This window comes from Kogia breviceps, chromosome 2, assembly GCF_026419965.1.
Source record: "Kogia breviceps isolate mKogBre1 chromosome 2, mKogBre1 haplotype 1, whole genome shotgun sequence".
Classification (NCBI taxonomy): Eukaryota; Metazoa; Chordata; class Mammalia; order Artiodactyla; family Physeteridae; genus Kogia; species Kogia breviceps.
In genome coordinates this window covers 99,448,815-99,466,717 of record NC_081311.1, presented here as the reverse complement: position 1 = coordinate 99,466,717, position 17,903 = coordinate 99,448,815, and the positions used below count along the sequence as shown (strand labels likewise).

Sequence of the window (17,903 nt, the reverse complement as noted above, 5' to 3'; positions counted from 1 at the left end):
GGTCCCCAGATCTGCAGCATCAAAATCACCTGGTAATGTGTAAGAAATGCTAATTTTCCAGCCCTGCCTCAGACCAACTGATCAGAAGTTCTAGGCGTAGGGTCCAGAAATCTGGGTTTTCTAAGCCTTCTAGGTGATTCTGGTGTACACTCAGCTTGGAGAACTGAAGGTGTTGGTGTTGAGACTACTGTTATCAGTCATATTTCAAAATGTGGAGCAAGTCCTCAAACAATACCTTGCTGTAGGATTTACCAATTATGTGGTCTTATGTATAGCTTTAACCATACATAAGCTTGAATAATAAGGGTGGGCATAAAAAGATAAGCTGAAAGAAAGCAATCCCCTAAAAATGGACTGGAACAATCAGTGAGGAATGTAGGAAGATATGAGGTTTTTCCCTTACATCATTTGAATTTCTGCCTACTTTCCAATAGCGTGGAAATCTTCAGAAAAAATAACTATGTTTAAAGTATTTTTCTCTATCAGAAATGCTTACAACTTATTCCTCGATACAATGAGAAAGAAAATTTTGAAAATGATTTTTAATTGTTCTCAGAACAAATGCATAATAAAAGTATAATGCAAGCTGACAGTCCAAAAAAAAGCTGGAGGTGAAAAGTCAATTTACACTTCAAAAGCATAAAGACTCTGGGAAGAAGTAATTTTGCCTTTTTAATGGGGATCGACTAAAATCTAGTTTGGAAAAATTCATTTCTGTTTTATTAATTAATTGTGTGATTTTACAGTAGGTGACAGATAATGGGACCATTATCCCATTAGGTAAAATAACCCAACCACAGAGAGCAAGACCGCAGACAAAACACACAAAACGGTGGCTGGCCACCTCAGGGGGCCGCAAGGAGGGACAGTCCTCTGCTGTGGCCACAAATGTCCAAGGCTCCATCTTAACTTCACAGATCCATGAAGTTCTTTTTGGCACGGCATCCAGACTCGATCAGTCCCTCAGACACGGTCTCTTTTTAACCAAACCCACGAGAAGTTCACATCAATATCACCTACCATGCCAATTTTTTTTTTTTTTTCCAGTTTGCTGTGTGCGGCAGAAGTAAAGAGCCAGCCAGAGAGTCTGTTAGGTGATCTGCATGTACATACCTAGTCTTCTTGGACAATCCAAGGGAGAGTTAAATTAAAATTAGAAATGTGCTTGGTGAACATAATATCAAATCATAAAAAATTAGCTGAGGAGTTTAAGCATCCTAATGCCCCCATCTCCACTGTGAAGATAGACTATGAGACAAACCTGCTCATTGAGTTTTCGAGTCGCAGCATTGTCACCTCTGAGCAGAATGTATTCCGCTTCTCTGACTGGTTTCTCCATGTTCTATGCTCAACTCCCCCCCACCCCCAGTCGACACTTTCTTTTTTGAGATATCTTAATATCATTTATTTTTTGAGGTATCTTAATATCATTTCTTCGGATTTAGGTAAGGACAATCAAGTTTCCAAGAATACCTTTGTCTTTTTATTTATGTATGTGTTTTATTATGTAAGTTTCAGATGTACTATGTCATAATTTGACATCTGTGTACAGTGATCACCACCACACGTCTAGTAAGCATCCATCATCACACAGATGGCCTCCTTCACGTGTTTCACTCACCCGCCCCCCCCACCACCCAAACTCCCTTCCCCTCTGGTAACCAGTAGTCTGACCTCTGTATCTATGACTTTGTTTTTGTTTTATTTTGTTTGTTTGTTTGTTTTTAGATTCCACATATGAGAGAAATCCTACAGTATTTGTCTTTTCATCTTTTGTGGGGTTTTTTTTCGGCCATGCCACTTGGATTTCAGGATCTTAGATCCCTCACCAGGGATTGAACCCATGCCCTCAGCAGTGAAAGCTCGGAGTCCTAAAGATTGGACCTCCAGGGAATTCCCCGGTCCTTTGTCTTTTTTGTCATTGATTAACAGCACTGTAGTGCTACTCTTCCTAATAATAGATATCATGGTTGAGTGTTCCTGGGTGCCAGAACCTTGGAATGCCAGAGTGCTTGGTCCTAGACCTCCTGAAGTTTACATTCCAACAGAGAAAGCAGCAGCCAGTATAACAGGCAGCCACAAGTCAGCAGTGTGGGACGTGCAATGAGGTGGGAGGGAGTGGGCTATGGTGCCTTAGAGGTACAGCTGACCTTCATACTGAGGTCAGGGAAGGCTCCCTCAAGGAAGTAGTCTACACTGAATCTTAGGCTAAGGGAATGGGAGATAGAAGGAGAAGGGTTAGCAGCAAAGTCAGTGGCAGTTGTTAAATTTCAAAAGGAAGGAAGAACACAAAAAATTTGATGAACCAAATGGATTAATATGGCTCCTGCACAAAGTAGAGAGAATAGGGGAGAATGAAATGGGAAAGATCATGTTGGAGACTTAAGCTGGAGCCAGGTCAAGAAGGATTTTGTTTACATTATCAAGAAGTTCATTATTTATGTTGATGGTGAGCCAGTTAATGGTTTCAAGTAGAAGAATGACTCAATATAATCTGTATTTTAGAAAGCTCATTCTGGCTACCGGATATACTATGGATTGAAAAGAGGCAAAGCTTGAAGGAAGAATGTCTTAATTATTCTTGTTTCATTTCTTTTTCAGTACAGTCCTATATGACAAGAATAATAGTTTATCTGCCAAGAATTTTACATCAATTCTATTTAATCTTTATAATAATGCTACAAGGTAGGTTATACTAGTAGTATCCTAATTGCATAGATAAGAAAAATTAATGTTAGGAAGTTTAAGTAACTTGCCCAAGGTCACACAGCTGGTAAGGGTTACAATCAGGATATGAACTCAGTTTGGGCTCTTACCTGCTGGACCACTGCCTCCACCCTAGAGGAGAAGATGGCCTGAACTAGTTAGTGGCAGCTGGAAAGCAGAGAAGGCCACACACTGGAGAGCTATTAAGACAGTAGAAAGGGCAAGTCTTGGTGACTGATTAAAGGTAGGTGGTGGGGAAGTCTTAAGGTTGCCTCAGAGTCACTACAAATTTTGCTCCCAACTTAACGTGGTCCCTCTTCAGTTTGACAATCTTTTCACTTGTTTTCTGGCCCCATCTCTTTTGCTTCATAACAACCATCTCAAACCTTCTCCACTCCTCTGAAGACACTGTGCTGTTCCATCTCTCCTCAACCTCGGTGGCTGTTTACAGTTCCTACTTAGTTTTGCATCTTTGGCTAAGATGAGTAATAATGTCCTTCTGTTTGCCAGGTTCAGATGAGTTAACTGGTTCTTTATCAAAACATTTAGAACATTTAGAAGAAGAAGAGACAGAAGTCAGTGAAAAAGAAGATCTCTTTATTTCTCACTCACAGTAATATCAAATAATAGCATCTGTTTCCAGCCATGGTTTCTCAGCCTTTTGCTAGAGCAGTTTTGTTCTTTTGTTTCAAATGTCTGAGCTGATAAGACTTCCAGCCTCAGGAGGGACCCATAGGGAGAGGAAATAAAGTACATCCATGGTAGAGCTTTGCAGATATGATGTGGTCATTCCTTTCACCAGAAATTGCAGGAGGCTGTCTGAATCTCTCCTTTATATTTTAGGTAATTGAGAGTAATGACATCTGGTAACAACTTTTATTTTCTCCTTTAGGGCCAGAAAGGCTAGCTTTTGCTCTTTTCCCATAGAATTGCTACGGAGTAGCCAAATCATCATTCCAGAGAAAGATCTGTGTGCTTCCACTTCTTTTCATAGACAGAACTTATATAAATTATTAAATAAATGGATAAAGTAGACAAAGCCTTGTGGTACCACACTTTAGGAATATTAGTTTATTTAGCCAATTTCTTCTCAGATGCAGGAAGGATTATCACAGGAAAATGTCTAAGAAGATCTTTGAAAATATGTATTTTATTTTATTTTATTTTTATTGGAGTATAATTGCTTTACAGTGTTGTGTTAGTTTCTGCTGTACAATGACATGAATCAGCTCTATGTATACCTATATCCCCTCCTTCTTGGACCTCCCTCCCAACCCTCCCCTCTACCTTCCCATCCATCTAGGTGGTCACAGAGCACCAAGCTGAGCTTCCTGTGCTATAGGGCATGTTCCCCCAGCTATCTATTTTATGCAGGGTAGTGTATATATGTCAATCCTAATCTCCCAATTCGTCTCACCCTCCCCTTCCAGCCCTGTGTCCACATGTCCCTCTCAATTCTTGCTATTATTTGGAGCAGATAGAAATCCTGATCTTGGTGGCATGGCACACGCATTACTTTGCTAGAGCTGTCATAACATCATAACAAGATACCATGGACTGTGTGGCTTAAACAACAGAAATTTATGTTCTCACATTTCTGGAGGATGGAAGTCCAACATCAATGTCAGCAGGTCTGGTTTCTTCTGTGGCCTCTATCCTTGGCCTGTAGATGGCTGTCTTCTCCCTTTGTCGTCACATGGCCTTTTCTCTGTGCATTCCCGTCTCTGGTATCGCTTCCTCTTCTTCTAAGGACACCGGTCAGATTGGCTCAGGACCCACCCTAACAGTCTCATTTTAACTTAATTACCCCCTCAAAGGCCCAGTCTCCAAATAGAGTCACAATCTGAGGCACTAGAGGTTAGGGTTTCCGAATACGGATTTTGAAAAGACACAATTCAGTCCATAAAAGTTCATCATTGCATTTATGTTTACTGTTATCCAAAAACAACACCACCAAAAGAAAAAGAGCCCAGAAAAAAATATAGACCTGTTACAATAATGACATCCAGTTTGATCACATTTCCAAGTTTGGAGACCAGAGAGTTTTCAGTGCTTGCAAAAGGCAGGGGTGAATTTTTTTCCAAGGGGCTAGCCCTATTTTGGAATCCTTAGAATAATAAGCAAGGGTCCAAAAGGTTCAAGACTCCAGATAATGTAAAAATCTTTCAGATAGTTTTCACTGTTTCTTCCTTCTCTATTCTAAGAGGTAAAAAACATACCGATGACCATTGGTTCCATCCCTCTGCTTCTGAGGTTTTTAAAAAATTATTATTAACATTCAAGCAAATCAGCTTTTCTTGAGGGTTACAGAGGATTTTACTTATAAGTTGGCATCACTATCAAAGGGGCAAATATCCTGGTTCTTTCATAATCTTTCACGAGACCTTCCAAGGGGAACTCTCTAGGCATTTGAGTTGCCAAATATAAAATCTGAATTTCTGAGAAAGGAGCACACAAATATGACTCATAAGTTACAGTTTGTTAATTAGTTTTTATAAGATAGATGAGAAATCATTAACTAGAGAGTTTATTAGGGGCCCTTAGGACTTTAAGAGGGGATTTTCTCAAGGTTTACTTCCACATATGTAGCTATCTCCCAAACCTTTCTAGTTCTACCCATATACTTATTTCTCCCCTACACTGTGGGAAGAAATATCTCAGGTCCTTCCCAAATTTCCTTCAACTATTCCCAGAACTCCACCGTTTTCTACTTCCTCTAGGATTTTTCTTTTCCTTTTTTTTTTTTTTCGATACGTGGGCCTCTCACTGTTGTGGCCTCTCCCGTTGCGGAGCACAGGCTCCGGACACGCAGGCTCAGCGGCCATGGCTCACGGGTTCAGCCGTTCCGCGGCACTTGGGAGCCTCCCGGACCGGGGCACGAACCCGTGTCCCCTGCATCGGCAGGCGGACCCTCAACCACTGTGCCACCAGGGAAGCCCTAGGATTTTTCATTTTCAGCTATCTCCTCTCTAAGCAATATCACACACCTCCTTCCACTTGTTTCCTCTTCCTACTATAAGCATGCTTATGCCTCCTCCCAATTACATAATATTTTAATAAATCTATCTGTGTGTTCAGCCAAATTATGAATATCACAAGTGCGAAAACAGTTATATTTTCCTGTGTCTCCACTGCCTAGCCTGGTACCTCACTTATTTTCACTCTTCAATGAACACCTGATGAATGGATGAATGAATAAATGAATGAGTGAATGAATGAATGAACATTATACAGGACAAAACGTCCAGGCAAAAGGCAAATAGTCAGTTGAACATATTTTAATGTTGCCAATTAATTGGGTACTATTCAGAAAAAGAAAATAAAATTGAATGTTTGATTTCATGAAAGACAAAGTCTACAACACCATAGAACTTTGCAGTTAATTATTGGGATAATGAAATTTCCAAAACCAGCCAAGGTGATAATTTGAGTCAAGCTTACTCTCCCCCTTATTTTAGCTGGACGGAAGTGGGGACTTAAATGATTTGCAAAGATCATCCAGTTTTCCTCTTGCTTTTGGGTAATGTGATACATGGTGCAAACTGAGAAAATAAAGCCTAAACGTTTTAATGGTTTGCCTATGTTTCTGATCACGTCGATTCATGTCATGGTTTAGAAAGAGTCTGGCCTTGAGAGACTCTTCCAGAATTCTCAGAGTTATATTTAGCAATAACTCAGACTAGATGACTATCTAGTGAGTCAATCTTTCCATCATTAAGTGTTCACTGAGCTCTCACTAAATGCACAGTTACTATGTTAAGTATTGCAAAGAACATGGAAACCTGTATGAACATACCTTTCATAATTGTTTCCATCTACAGTGATTAGCAAAAGCAAGAAATGTGAAATAAATCGGAAATAGAAAAGAAATGGTTATGGTCTTTAGGAACTGTTAGAAACTGAAAAAATAAAGCAAAAGAGTATTATTTTCTGCTCATAGTGGTGACTAGGATAGGTACTTATGATATGCTAGGTGTTAGTTGTTTCCTGCTTATCTAACTCAACTCATGGACATTTAGTCAGACAAGTCTCCATGGAGCAGGAAAATTTCAGTAAGATCTTGTCCCTACCTGACCTAGGTGGAGGGACTTGAGCTGTGATTTGAACTTGGGTCTGATTTAAAAATGAGTACAGGTGTCTCCTCCATCAGTCTGGTCCCAGAACATATCTTTTAGTTTACTTCGAGTTCACAGTGGTCTGTGAAAAGGCTAACATTTCTGCAGCAGACAGAAATCTGCCTGACAGATAAACATCTCTCCAGCCTTTCCTGAGCCCTATTTGTAAAGAAAACTTGATGGAAAAGGAAATCTTAAGACTTCAAGGAGAAACAGTGGAGAGATAGAATCAATAGGAGGCGTCCTTATTCCCATCTCAGGAAATCCTGAGATCAGTGTGTTCTCACTTCAGAAGACTGGCTTCCAAGAAACTCACATGGTGACTTGCAATTACTGAAGCCCCAAAGGACAGCATGGGGCAGTGCTAAATTTAGGCATGAGACTGGGAATCAAGTGACATGGGCTCTGCTCTCAGCCCTGTCAAGGACTAGCTATGTGACCTTGGGCAAGACACTTAAGCCTGTGTCCTTAGCTATAGGACACAGATTGCTTTATTTACCCGACAAAGATGTTGTGAGAATAGAATGAGATAAAATATGTAAAAAGCACTCAACGAAGTGCATGGCACATAGTAAGAATTAAGACAGCGATTATAGCTAAAGACCTTTGCTCATGTATGAGAAGGCTGCCTACCTGGATGGTTGTAAGAAGGCTGGGAAGCTCCTTACCTGCTGCTCTACCTCTCACTGCTATGGTACACCCCCAAAACACATAGCTTCTCAGCTGATTGCTTAAATGATTTAACAAGGGACAGACTGTTTATTCTACCCTTAGTGGAAAAAATAAAGACTGGGGAGAGTATGGTTACACAGCACAGTGTTAAAGGGGGAACTTGAGCTAGAGGATTTGTGTTAGAATCCCTGTTCAACAGCTGCTTCTCTGTATGGACATAAGGATGAGTTCATTTTCCTGAACCTCTGTTTTCTTATCTGAGAAATGAAGAGAGCAAAAATGTGGGGTAGAACATTTGAGATGGACTAAGATGGATAAGGAAAAGGACAGGTAACTGCCCAGTAACACCTGGCCCTTTTGTGGATACTATATCCATGAAGCACACATCCATGGCCTCTGGTGGGGAGGCACAGACTCATTTGTGCTTGTGATAATTGCCTGGAATCTCTCCACTGTTCTTTTTTCTCTTCTCCTCTGACTCTGGTCTTGCTTCCACATGTGTGAGATGCTCAGGGTGTCTTGTGGAAACCCAGGAGCTCACCCCCGAAGCTGTCACTTATCCCAACGCAAGACAGAGATCTCCTACATTTCTCCTGTCCTTAGAAATACAGTCTCCTCTGCAACTCACCCCCTGTTTAGTTTCCCAATTTCCTCGTTGGAGGTTTCAGGGTCTCAGTTTGTCAGCAGGATTAAAACATCAAAGTAACTTAATCCTTTGTTGGCATCTGATAAATGGTTGCCACGCTATAAAAGTTTTTTTGTATGTTAGGAAAATGTACACCAATCAAAATAAAGGGATTTTCAGAGGAGAAATTCTTTGACAGATTTAGGTGTAAATCTAAACATCCCTTAGGTATAAATCTACACATCCTCTTTCCTAGCATCCCTTTTACTCCCTTTTCCACCTATTCCTAAGTCCTCTTAGGAACAAGGGAAGCCATCATTCATTCAATTGATACAAATGATTAATTGTATGAATGACAATTGAAAGTCAAGGTAAATCTCCGTTCTTAAAATGACAACATAGTAGACATCAGCCCTTTTACCTGCCAGGCATTCATTTACGTTCCTCTAGTGAAAACACTTAGGTTGTCTTTTGGAGCACTTCTCCAGTTCATGCAGTCCTACTGAGACTGTGAAACTAAGGTCCTGCATTCCTTGGATAAGAGATGGGAGGGGCTAGCTCAATCAGACTATCTCTTCTCAAAATTTGTGTCTTGAGCCAAAATGGTACCAGGTTATTTAACCGTCATGAGGGCTTGGTTGTACATCACTTCTTGCTGCCTAAATATTCAGTGATACCGTGTTCCTGTCCTTTCTATGATCTCGTTGTTCAACAAATCCTCTGATTCTGTGGGCTACCCTCTTCCTTCCAGTAAATTTATTTTTCACTCTTAAGCTAGAATACATTTCTATTGCCTACAACCAAATAAGCTAAAGGATAGATTTAAGGAAAATACAGCATATTTTTGAAGACATGATGTTGCAGGCAGAGACAGACTATGGTAATAGGCTTGCCATAAATTAATTTGAACCTTTATCCAAGGAGCAATCAGGTTGTTTTCCAAAAGTCTGGTCCAAGGTCAGTTGTTTAAACATAAAGTTCATTTCCTTCACGGGCTAGTCCTGCATAAGACTTCAAGACACCATAGAATCTGATCATCTTGCACAATTCAAATTTTAAAAAATGTTCAGAGTTTCAAATTTTTCAAAAAATTACTCAGAGTTTCAAATTAAAAAGTTAAGTTGCTAAGGGATATCTGGATACCAAGTGCTTTGTATATTGTGACTTTTTTTATCATTACCATAATTCTATAATGTGATCTCATCTTTATTGTTATGTTGTAAAGAACCTGAAGCTCAAATAGGGAAGAATTATTGAGCTTATACATAGAGGATTTGGATAGGAATCCAATTTTCTAAGATCATAAAGCCTGTACTCCTCTGTCTACCAACAGAAGCTACTTCCCAGCATTTTTTACCTGATCCTAGCACAGTAGAGGAGCATTGAGCTATCAGAAGGAAAAAGGATAATCTGAGTCCCTTTCCATAATTATTCTTGCAGTCCAAGGTGATTTCTGGGCAGTGGCAAAGGCCAGGAGAGAAATAGAGGTGCAGAGCAACACTGGAGTTGAAGGCTATAAGAGAGAGTGTCAAGGGGAAAGGAGTAGTGATGACTAGGGTCTCTTCCTTAAAATTCCTGAAGGACAGTCCAGCCTCTGTTCCTCACCTTGGCCTATGGGAGCAGGAAGAAAGCAGGGAGAGGTATCTAAACCTTTGTTATAGGTTGAATTGTACCACCACCCGCAAATGTAAAAAGTATGTTGAAATCACAATCCCCAATACCTGTTATTGAGACCTTATTGAGAAATAGAGTCTTTGAAGATGCAGTCAAGCTCAACTTGATTAGGGTGTACCTGAATCAAACATGACTCATGTTCTTATGAATAGAGGAGAACACCAGGTGAAGACAGAGACACACAGGGAGAAGATGGTCATGTGAAGACAGAGGCAGAGATGGGAGTTATGCTGCCATAAGCCAAGGACAACCAGGCCACCAGGAAGAGGAAGAGACAAGGAATGACCCTCCCCTAGAGGCTTGAGAAAGAGCATTGCCCTGCAGAACCTTGTTTTTGGTCATTTCTCCTCCAGAATTGTGTGAGAATAAATTTCTGTTGTTTTAAGCCACTCAGTCTGTACTCCTTTGTTACAGCAGCCTTAGGAAACTGATACACTCCTGGTCAGCATCCCCTTCTCACCCATTATTAATTCTGGACCCCTCTATGTACATACTGGAGTATAAAAGGAGAATCTGAGGTATAAGCAGCCAAGGCCAAAGGGTGTAAGGAAGGAAAAGAGAGATCTAGCCACCACCAAAGGGTAAGATGCTTTTGGCCCTTGAAAAAATATCTGAAACCCAACTTACTCAGTCCAATGACACACAGATCAAGGTAAGTGCACTGATTCTTCAAGTGGATTTTACTTTGAAGCTTGCTCTTGTGGTGTCTGTGCCAAAGCATGATGCATCAAATACAGATGAGTGACTATTGCCAGAAACCTCAGCATATTTGATTTGAGAAACATCATAAAATCCAACCCATGTTTATATTATAGATGGCTTCTTAGCATACTTACTAGTGATTCCCTACCCCTCTTCAGGAAAAGAGCAATGTACCATGCTGTGAGTTTATAGATGAACAGGAGAGGGCCACAGAAGAGTGAAATTTGCTTTAATATTTAAAAGTTTTTGTTTTTCATATCTAAACCTGACGATTGGGTGAAAATGGAAAATTTTAATTTTACTGGTTAAGAATAGGGGTAAAAACAGTCAAGGGGGGATTTTTAAATCTTGGGGGAAAAATAACTATTTTAGTAATAATCAAGTAGAACACATTGTAGTTTTCAGCAGTAATTCTATTTCTGGGGCTTTTGTTTCTGAACAAATGCACTCAATATCAAAAACATCATAATTCTGACCAAGGAGATGTCATTAAAGCATAGATGCAATTATTACAACATCTGTAAGTGAAAAGAACCAAGGTATATTCCAAATTCTGCAAAATGTAAATCCTGTAAAAGTGTACTGAGAGATGGTCCAGTGCAGAAGCTAAGAGTTCAGGCTCCCAAGCTTTCCTGGCGGGTTTGGGTGTCAGCCCTGCAAGGTGTCTGCTTCCTCATCTGTAAAATAAATACTATACAATCATTTCTGTTTGCTCATCTGTAAAAATGTGGTTGTAAGGATTAAATGATTTAATACTTATGTGTAAAACATGAAGTTTTATTGTACCATATAGAAGGTGCTTGATAAATGTTAGCTTTTGATAATGATGTCTCCTGTGAGCAGGATTGCTGGTCTAGGTCTTGGTGGTGGTGGTGATAGAATTTTGATCTTGTCCTCAGGTAGTTTAAGACTGAAGGTAATAAATAGTCTACGCAAGGCACCAAGTTTTAGGCTACAGATGGAGGAAAGGCTGCCTCTGGCCAAGGGGAACCTAGGATACTTCCTGGAGATTGTACCATTTGAACTGGTCTTGAAGCAAACTGACATTTAACCAGAGTTAGGGTCCAGAGGTGGACTGGCTCAATCAAAGCACAGGACAGTGTAAAGATTGCGTGTTGACTGAGCATAGGATACACAGAGATTGACAATTGGATGTGTACATAAGTTGGAGAGGTCTGACGACAGGCATGCTTGCTTTTGAGTCTGAACATTTCTATAGGCAACAGAGAGTCAAAGAAGATGTTTGCACAGAGTGACAAGTTGATAGCTTCACTTGCAAAAACATGTTAGTATATCTAAGTAGAGTATATTGGAGGCATGGGAGGTGACAGAAATAGAGACCCATTGTTGAAAATAGAGAAGCTATTTTCAACAATGGGTCTCTATTTTCAACAATCAAAGGAGACAAAATCAGTGAAGACTGAATTGTAATTGAACCTGGTGTTGGAAGAAGTCGTGATTTGCAAATATCAGCAGTGGGAATGGCCTGTCCTAAGACTGGTACGCAGTGATCAGGAAGTAGGAGAAGATGTTAAGGAGAACTGTCTACACTGGAAAATAAATTTGAAATAGAAGCAGTTATCCAGAGAATGCGGGCTAAGGAAAGATGTTTCTTGGGAATTCCCTGGCCATCCAGTGGTTAGGACGCCGGCCTTTCTTCACTGCCGAGGGCCGGGGTTCGATCCCTGGTCGGGGAACTAAGATCCCGCAAGCCGCATGGGGTGGCCAAAAGAAAGAAGAAGATTTTTCCTGTAGGGGAAGGATGGACAAACTGTGGCTGCCTGTTTCCGTACAGTTATTATGGGACAGTCTCATCATTTTGTCTCTAGTTGCTTTTGTGCTACAAGGCAGGGTTGAGCAGCTCAATCTTATGACTCCCAAACCTAAAATAGTCTCTCTCTGGACCTTTACAGAAAACATTTGCTGACCCCCTGATCGAGAATGCCTGGTATTGAGGTAAATTTCAGAAATGGAATTAGCTCACCTTGTTATTCCTTTTTGGGGTGTATTGGAAACAGTTTCTGAAATTTCAAAGACTTGAATTAGAGGCTTGGGAATCTGCACTTTTAAAAGAAAAACGTGGAGGAAGGATACATCTGCTTCATACCACCATTTTCTACTTTCTTGACCAAAGGCTGCCACGTAAAACTGTGCAATAACGGACTTGGTTTTGTTCCACTAGGGAGAGGAAAAGAAAAGGAACGCATGACCAGATTATTTTAGTTCAATCACAGAATGTTTTAATCAGACCTGAACTGTAGTCTGTGTAGGTGAGTGTATATAGAACATAAAGAAACGTATGGCATGGTGACTACCCTTTAGGAATTTTTAAATCTCCATAAGCAAATGTCCATATATGAAAAACAAATGAAAACAACAGAAGCCAATATTGACTCTATGGAAGGAGAATTAATGTGTGGATTAATTTCTATTTTTGTGTCCTGCTTTCCCTTTTCCTTTACAGTTAGTGACAAAGACAAGTGTCCACAGAAACGAAATAATGTTTTGAAAATCAGAATGAAAATCAGGATTCTGATGTGGGGTTTTTCTTGAACTGTCAGAAGATGTGGTAACACTGGGCTTGCTCACCGAGCTATTCGGGTGGTCCTTGACGCCGGCTGGTGCCCATTTCATCTCTTCACGGGGGAAATATGCTTTTCTGTTCACACAGTTTCTCGCATTCCTTCTTGTCTCATGCTGAGCCAGCTTCACTTATTTATATTACCCATTGGTCTCTCAAAGCAATTGGTTTGCAATCCTTGGTTTAGAAGCACAGTGGGCTTCTCACTGGTGACTAGCAGGGTGGAGAGCCCCTGGCAAGGTGCTGGCTGTCACTTCTGTGACGACTTCTGTGCGGTCTCCCTCTGCACTCTCCCTTTATCTTTCCTTTTCTTCATGTCTCTCCCTTTATTTCTCACCAGCAGGAAATTGACCAAAGAGATCTGGACAACTGTCTCTCTTCCCCAGTGTCTATTTCTTTTCTCTTTCCCTCCTCTCATTCTATTTTCTCTTGTTCTGATCCTTTGCTCCAATGTCTTGTGAAATACCAATAAAAATAACCGTAGGGCTTCTCTGGTGGCGCAGCGGTTGAGAGTCCCCCTGCCGAGGCAGGGGACGCAGGTTCGTGCCCCGGTCCGGGAAGATCCCACGCGCCGCAGAGCGGCTGGGCCCGTGAGCCATGGCCGCTGAGCCTGCGCGTCCGGAGCCTGCGCTCCGCAACGGGAGAGGCCGCAACAGTGAGAGGCCCGCGTACAGCAAAAAATAAAATAAAATAAATTAACCGTAGTGACACACAGCTCAATAGATGTCCCAGGGGTTCAAAGAGCAAAGTCCTCTTTGGCCTTATCCACTGGGTTGTATTTCTGCTGAGCCAAGTACATTTAATTCACTCATTCTTTTGCTATGACCCTGTTATCAGTCTTTCTTTTCTTCCTTCCTTCCTCTGCTCCTAGGGCAGAAAAATCGATATACATATATATACGCATATATATATATGTGTGTATATATTACACACACACACACACACACACACATATATATACATACATACATATATATTTAACAGTTTTAAAAGAGAATTTTAAAATTAGTCAGAGAAATGAGGGAACTAAAGCCCCAAATGGATAAATGATCTGCCCACAACTACAGAATGTAGCCATGAACAATCTCTCCTCAGGAGAGAGAAGCCTGCGAGACCGAATTTGATGTCTCTGGAGCCTGGTCTGAATGCAGAGAAGACAAAGGCTTCCAGAAAGCTGTGGAGGACAGGCATGAGACTGATGCTAGAGAAAGTGTCCAGAGCTTCTACCCTCCTTTTCTGTATTTGAAGAGCAAACCCCAAAGGAGCCAGGAGAGACATTTCTGTTCAGAACTTTGAACAAGGAAGCAAAGCAAACTGCTCTAGGAGTTTTCCAATGACAAAATAAAAATGGGAACGTGTATGAGGGTCATTAAAAAAAAGGTGCCCTTATCTTTCTCCAGCTGCTTCATGCCCCCTCATCATTTAAACATAAAATGGGTAAAAATCAGAAAAGCAAAGCTGAACTCACCAATGAAACATTGTCCCTGAAATTCAAGTTGAAACATAAAAGAGACTTCCTAGGCTAATCACAATCTATATGTGTTTATATACATACATGTATTTATTCTTAGTGAGAATACATTCTAAATATCATATAGGTAGTTATGAGGCCATGTGATCCAGCAATTCCAGTTCTGGGTAGTTTTCCAGAGAAAATAAAAACAGTAACTTGAAAAGATATATGGACCCCCTATATTCATGGCAGCATTTTTAAAATTGCCAAGGTATGGAAGCAACCTAAGTGTCCACTGATAGACAGATAGATAAAGAAGATGTGGTATACACATATAATGGCATATTACTCAGCCATGAAAAAAAATTGAAGTCTTACTATGAGGCAACATGGATGGACCTAGAGGGTATTATGATAAATAAAATAAATCAGACAAAAAAGACACATTCCATCTGATTTCACTTATATGTGGAATCTAAAAATCAAAATGAGTGAACAAACATAACAAAACAGAAACAGACTCATGGATACAGGGAATGAACAGGTGGCCGCCAGAGGAATGAGGGCTCAGGGATGAGTGAAATAGATGAGGGAAATTAAGAGGTATGAAAGAAATGAGTCACTGAGATGAAATTACAGCATGGGGAATATACTCAATAATATTGTATTATCTTTGTATAGTGGCAGAGGGTACTACACTTATCCTGCTGATCATTCTGTAATGTATAGAAATATCAAACCACTATGCTGTGCGCCTGGGACTACCAAAGTGTTTAGGTCAATTGTACTTCAATCAAAAAGTGTAAAAAATTAGTAAATAGTTTGGAATGATTTGTTTTGCCATCACAGGGTGATGGGCGTGAAGGGGCGTTCTCTCTTTCTCTCATTAAGCAACTGAGATATAAATACGAGAGGGATGGTGGGAGGGTCGTAAGAACACGACTCCCTGCAGTTTAGATGTTAGCCACACACACCCAGCATTATTCCTTTAGGATGCATCTTACCTGACAACTTCCCTTTAAGAATAATAAACTATGTCCTTCACAAGTAAGAATGAGGCTTTGGTCTGTCTTTGTGGGTTTTTTTTTTTTTTTTTTTTTGGTACGCGGGCCTCTCACTGCTGTGGCCTCTCCCGTTGCGGAGCACAGGCTCCGGACGCGCGGGCTCAGCGGCCATGGCTCACGGGCCCAGCCGCTCCGCGGCACGTGGGATCTTCCCAGACCGGGGCACGAACCCGCGTCCCCTGCCTCGGCAGGCGGACTCTCAACCACTGCGCCACCAGGGAAGCCCTGTCTTTGTTTTTATCAGTCCTTTATTCTTCGTAAGGGTGATAAGTATGAAATCCTTTATTTAAGGGCTGTTGAAAGGAATTTTAGACACAAATACTATACTTTTTGAATATGAATGTACCAGTCACCTACAATGTACATTTTGCATCACTTAGCTGCATTCAATTATGTGGATATAGAAGTACTTGTCATTTACAGCCTTATAGCAAGCATTAGCATATAGGTGTACATGTAGCATTTTAAAATTTATTTATTTATTTTTGGCTGTGTTGGGTCTTCGTTGCTGCGCACTGGCTTTCTCTAGTTGCGGCGAGCGGGGGCTACCCTTCGTTGTGGCTTATGGGCTTCTTATTTCAGTGGCTCCTCTTGTTGTGGAGCACAGGCTCTAGGTGTGAGGGCTTCAGTAGTTGCGGCACCTAGGCTCAGTAGTTGTGGCACATTGGCTCAGTAGTTGTGGCTCCTGGGCTCTAGAGCACAGGCTCAGTAGTAGTGGCACGTGGGCTTAGTTGTTCCACTGCATGTGGGATCTTCCCGGACCAGGAATTGAACCTGTGTCCCCTGCATTAGCAGGCGGATTCTTAACCACTGTGCCACCAGGGAAGTCTCTGTGTAGCATTTTTAAATTATAGGATATATGGACAGAACTACATAAAACTTATGAGTACATTTTAAGAAATGATTCTACGGTGAAAATCCATAAAATCATTGCTAGGTCAAGAAACAGAACATTTTTGGAAAAATGTGGAATGCTTTATGAGTTTGCGTGCATCCTTGGGCAGAGTCTGTGCTCTCTTCTCTGGATCACTGCAACTGCAGATCATGAACTTCCCAGCGTTGTATGTTTTTAGTGTCATTCACGACTACTGTGTCTCGCTTGGATTTTCCACTGTTACTCAAAATACTTACTTTGACTTTGCGCTTCCATTACAACTTTGCTAGGGAAACATTTTTTTCCTCCAGTCAAACACTGGATTATCTTGTTTGGCTAATGCATCTCCTGGAGAATTTCCTTTCAACCAGTACCACTCAAATTAGGGCCCATCAGTGCTGAGCTGTAAGCTGTTAGTTACTGACCTGCTATGAAATTGAGTGCAGAGATTAAGAGTAGGCTTTTAGAATATTTATGGCAATTTGTCAAAGAAATTTTATGACTCTTGAATCTAGTAATAAAAAAAAAATGGGCCTTGTATTTTGTATGCCATTTTTATTTCATTTTACTAGAAATGCATTTTTATACTATTTTACAAAAGTATATATCCCTGGGGCTTCCCTGGTGGCGCAGTGGTTGAGAGTCCGCCTGCCGATGCAGGAGACGCGGGTTCGTGCCCTGGTCCGGGAAGATCCCACATGCCGTGGAGCAACTAAGCCCGTGAGCCATGGCCACTGGGCCTGCGCGTCCGGAGCCTGTGCTCCGCAATGGGAGAGGCCACAACAGTGAGAGGCCCGCATACCGCAAAAAAAAAAAAAAAAAAAAAAAAAAAAAAAAAAAAAAAAAAAGTATATATCCCTGAAAAATTGGATGTAAAACAAAATGAAACAAGCAAAAAGCTGGCCCTTCACCAGGATAGTTGGGGAAGCACAGCTATAAAGAGACAGAAACTGCTTGCAAAATGCTTTTCACTTGGTGGGTCTTGTGAGAAATAGGCCCCTTGGACCTCTAAAATTCTCCAGTTAGGACAATGGGAATTTTCCAATCTGAGCAGAGACCTTGGCATTCAAACCATGCCTTTTGGAAGACTCAGCTTCCAGAAAAAATGGACTGTTGTATTTGTGTCTACCAGTGTCTTCTCTGCCTCATGACCACTGACTGACTCTTTACTTGTGGTGAAGAAATGCAAGATATACAAGATTGCATTGATGTATAAATAGAGACACTAGTCCCAGCACTGTTTTTATAAGCAAACATATTAAAGATACATCAACACCAGAGAGCAAGGAATTAGTATACTAAATCATGGTGCATACAAGGATGGCACACCTTCAGTCGTTCAACATGCTTGTGGTAAAATCATTATTTGGCATGAATACATACTGTTGTGCTAGGGAAAAAAATAAGGTACAAAGAAGTATATTTAGTATGACAGAT

At 40.9% G+C, this 17,903-nt stretch overlaps 1 protein-coding gene across 1 annotated transcript in view; it reads left to right on the top strand.

Moving 5' to 3' along the window:
* DPP10 (dipeptidyl peptidase like 10) overlaps positions 1-17,903 on the top strand; it is a 1,329,914-nt gene that overhangs the window by 281,697 nt on the left and 1,030,314 nt on the right. The gene's annotated exons all lie outside the window — the stretch shown is intronic.